Source organism: Lepisma saccharinum, unplaced genomic scaffold (assembly GCF_977018435.1).
Source record: "Lepisma saccharinum unplaced genomic scaffold, izLepSacc3.1 HAP1_SCAFFOLD_129, whole genome shotgun sequence".
NCBI lineage: Eukaryota > Metazoa > Arthropoda > Insecta > Zygentoma > Lepismatidae > Lepisma > Lepisma saccharinum.
This window is the reverse complement of record NW_028142945.1, coordinates 38,245-42,546: the sequence shown is the minus strand read 5'-3', so window position 1 is coordinate 42,546 and position 4,302 is coordinate 38,245. Positions and strand designations below refer to the sequence as shown.

General features: G+C 58.2%; 1 pseudogene; it reads left to right on the top strand.

Annotated features, from left to right (window-relative positions):
* The first annotated feature begins 427 nt into the window (after positions 1 to 427).
* LOC145982342 (large subunit ribosomal RNA) lies at positions 428 to 1,823 on the top strand (annotated as a pseudogene).
* The last annotated feature ends 2,479 nt before the right edge of the window (positions 1,824 to 4,302 follow it).

Genomic DNA, 4,302 nt, shown 5'->3' with positions numbered 1-4,302 from the left:
CATCCAACGTATCCCTGCAAAGTTTGGTGAAGATCTGAGTATGTAGTTTTTGACCTTATCTGGAACCTCCCATCTGAAAATTTGAAAATTCTTAAAAAATTCGTCGAAAATCTTGATGTCTCCAATCTCTTGTTTTGTACGTTTTTTCCACGTGTCTTGACATGCAAAGTATCCCTGCAACGTTTGGTGAAGATCTGAGTATGTAGTTTTTGATCTTATCTGGAACCTCCTATCTGAAAATTTGAAAATTCTTCAAAAATTCGTCGAAAATCTTGACGGAAGGCGTAGAGGTCGCAGCAATGTGGCGTGCCTGGCAGTGTCCCCCCGTCTCCCCGGTCGTCCGGGGGGGTTCGCGGGGGGCGTACTGTGAGCCCCTGGCCCGTGCGGTGTTCAACGAGTGGCCCATCCGACCCGTCTTGAAACACGGACCAAGGAGTCTAGCGCGTGGGCGAGTCTAAGGGAATCACTAAACCCGAAGGCGCAGTCAAAGCGACTGGGACGATCGAGGTGACCCGGAGTCGCTCAACGAAGGGCCCTCGCGCAGTCCCGGGGCGATCCCCCACCTCCGGGTGCGGGGATCGTACCTAAGAGCCCACTCGCTGGGACCCGAAAGATGGTGAACTATGCTCGGCCAGGACGAATCCAGGGGAAACCCTGGTGGAAGTCCGAACCGCCTCTGACGTGCAAATCGACCGTCTGAGCTAAGCATAGTGGCGAAAGGCCAATCGAACCGTCTAGTAGCTGGTTCCCTCCGAAGTGTCCCTCAGGACAGCTGGCGCTCGCAAGGGGGGTCCATCCCGGTAAAGCGAATGACCGGGGGCCTCGGGGCCGAAACGGCCTCGACCCACTCTCAAACTCTGAACGGGATGGAGGTCCCGCTTGCCCCTAGGGCGAAGCGGGGCCTTCTTTTCAGGACCCGAGTGCTCAGTGGGCCGCTCCTGGTAAGCAGGACTGGCGCTGTGGGATGAACCAAACGCCGGGTTAAGGTGCCTGAATCGACGCTGCTCAAACCATGAAAGGCGTCGGTTGCTCAAGACAGCAGGGCGGTGGCCATGGAAGTCGGCATCCGCTAAGGAGTGTGTAACGACTCACCTGCCGAAGCAACCGGCCCTGAAAATGGATGGCAATCGAGCGTCGTGCCTATACCCGGCCGCCGCCGCAATGCTCCATGCATAGGCAACTATGTAAGAATGACGCGGCGGTGAGTAGGAGGGCGCGGCGGTGAGCGTGGAAGGGTCTGGGCGCGAGCCTGCCTGGAGCCGCCGTCGTTGCAGATCTTGGTGGTAGTAGCAAATAATCTGATGAGACCTCGCTGAGGTCAGACGTGGAGAAGGGTTCCGCCTCAACAGCAGTTGCAGGCGGGTGAGCCGGTCCTTAGACCGCGGAGAACTCCCACCGATGCGTCGGGTCAGTTTCGCGACTGTCACCGCACCTTCGGGTGTAGTGGTTAGCGCGACGCGCCGGCGTCTCGGCCGCGATCGAAAGGGAAGTGGGGTATCCAGCCCTCCGCCGCGTCTCGGGACCGGGAGTGCGTCGCGGGTTCCCTCGAAGTCCGTAAGTCCAGGTAACTGGTGGCACCAGGAGAATCCGTCGGGTCCCGGGGGCAGAGTTGTCTGTTCTGTCAGAGCGATCCCCTACGCTCCCCGGAATCTTCCCAGAAGGAGAAGGGGACACTGGGGAAAGCTAAGAGAACCGTAGTTGGGTGCGGTTTCCCCGGGTGCCCGTCGGACCTTGAAAATCTTGGTGGGAACAGCGCAGCAGAGTCCCGAGGCCTGGCCGTACCCGAATCCGCATCTGGCCTCCGAGGTAAAGAGCCTCTTGACGATAGACTAATGTGGGTAAGGGAAGTCGGCAATCTGGATCCGTACCTTCGGAACAAGGATTGGCTCTGAGGACCGGGGCCGGTCGGGGCCCGGGGGGCCACCGCGGGTTCGGTCCGGCGTGGGTCTTCGCGAGGGGCGGGCAGTTCCTGCTCGTCCCGAGCGTGGACCGCGCGTCGGACTTCCGCGAGCGTCCCTGGGCTCTCTGAGGGGAACGCACCGAACCCCTTGCCCCCCTCGGGGGCGCCGGGGGGAACGTGCCTCCCCTCGAGTCGGCCGCCGACGAACGGTCGACTCAGAACCGGCACGGACCAGGGGAATCCGACTGTTTAATTAAAACAAAGCATCCCGACAGCCCGAGAGGGTGTTGACGGGATGTGATTTCTGCCCAGTGCTCTGAATGTCGCGCTGAAGAAATTCAGGGAAGCGCGGGTAAACGGCGGGAGTAACTATGACTCTCTTAAGGGAGCTAAGTGCCTGGCACTACGAGGGTAGAGGTGAAACTCGTCGATCCTTGCACCCAGGTACTACGGGGCGAGGGATGGTACTCGTTGACCCCCGCATGAAGGTTCCCTTAAGAACCCTGCCTCAGGATACAGAGCGGGTCACAGGTGGCGGATAGTGATACGGCTTGCAGATATGTGAGCTAGTGGTGTACACCACCCCGGACCAGAGGCTAGGGGAGGAAACCCCGACAACCCGCTGCCTTGCGGGCGGGTTTTGACCCAAAGGCTAAGGGAGAAAACCCTGACAGAAAACCCTACTCCCAGAACAGCGAAGGGGGTAGGTGAAGCCGCACTCTCGCTTTGTCATGGGGGGATGTTGAGTCCAGAATGCCTAGTACTGTTCAAAACCTCATCCATAAGGCTGGGGCTGGATGAGGAGACCTGCCCAGGGGGGACTGGTGACAGGAAACCCTTAGGGAACGAGCCAAGCGGAGATAGAGGCAGTGGTGGGAGAGAGAAGGACTAGGAAGCATGGCAAGTTCATTGAACGGGGTCCACAACACTGAAGACTCGGTGGTGCCGACCCTCGGCCTGATTAAGCTGGGGGTCCTTGGCGTAACAGTGGCTAAGCCTGGGGAGTAGGTGGAGTAGGGCGATTTACCCTATACTCCGGGGATCCGGGTCTTTGATCAGGAAAGGCAGGATGGACAAAACTGAAACCTATGATGAGTGATAGGGCGAAGGGACTTCTGGGAGCGAAAGCTCCTGGAAAACCAAGTAACGAATGCGGAGACCAGGCAGCCCTTGATGTCGGCCGGCGACATTGGTGGGTATCGTTACAGAAAGCCGGAACCGGGCCTGTAGGTTGGCCGCGGTGAACCGAGCCGACCTTCAAACAACCTCCTGACTCTATTATGGCCACGACTAAAAGTACTAAGTATAATGCGTCTGAAGCCAGTCAGCGAGTTGAGGTTGGAGGAGGAGAGAGCAGGAGAGAGGTGAGAGATGGAGAGAGGAAAACGGGGAGGAGGAGTGAAGAGAAGGTGAGGATAGTGTACCCATTCGAAAGAGTGGACGGGGTGTACACTTGCCACACACATTTCCACCTGGTATTCACGTCGCAGAAGGGTGTAGCGAAGCATTATCGCGAGCTGCATCTGACGGACGTGATATACCAGTGTCGGAAGTGTGGCAAAGAGAAGGATGGGCTTCATGCGATGGAGACCCATGCCCCGAAATGTCGGCAGTCCGACATGCCAGTGGTAGAAAGTGGACCAGTGACGCCCGCAGTAATAGCCTGCCAAGTCGTTACCGATGGGAAACCATGCGGGAGGACATTCCAGAAGCAGGTGGGCCTAAGTCAGCATCAACGCAAGGCGCATCCTGACGCTTGGAACGAGGTCAAGATCTCACAAGAAAAGGTTGCAAGACCTGGTCCAGCCAGGAGTAAAGTGTGGTCAGTGGAGGACACACATACCTTCCTGGAAATCGAGAGGAGGGATCTCGATGCGGAGGGTAGACGGCGGGAATTAACAGCTGCGTTCCCAACAAAAACACTCAGGCAAATCCGGGACAAGAGGAGACACCTTGCCCAGCAGGGACTCCTTACAGCACCGGATAAACCTAGGCCCGAGCCGTCCGATACCCCCACCGCCTGCAGAGGCGAGGACCAGAGCCAGGCTCTGGTACATCCAGAACAGGAAGTAAGAGGCCCAGCGGAACTGAGAGAACTCGGGGGCTCTAAGGAATCGGCAACAGCGGGGGTAGAGGTGAAACTCGTGGATCCCCGCTGCCCCGAAAGCAAAGAGGGGAGAGGTGACACTCGTCGATCCTTGCCAGAAAGAGCCCCAGAGGCCACCAAAACCACAATGGCAGTCAGACTGGTCGAACCGGATGAGACAAGCTCGGATTCAACGGAGGAGCTCGAGGGAGCCAGGCACCCGGCAGCAGTGGGGGGAGAGGTGAAACTCATTGATCCCTACTGCCCCGGGAGGAGAGACGAAAGGGAAGGCTCCCTTGAGAACCCGGCCTCTCAG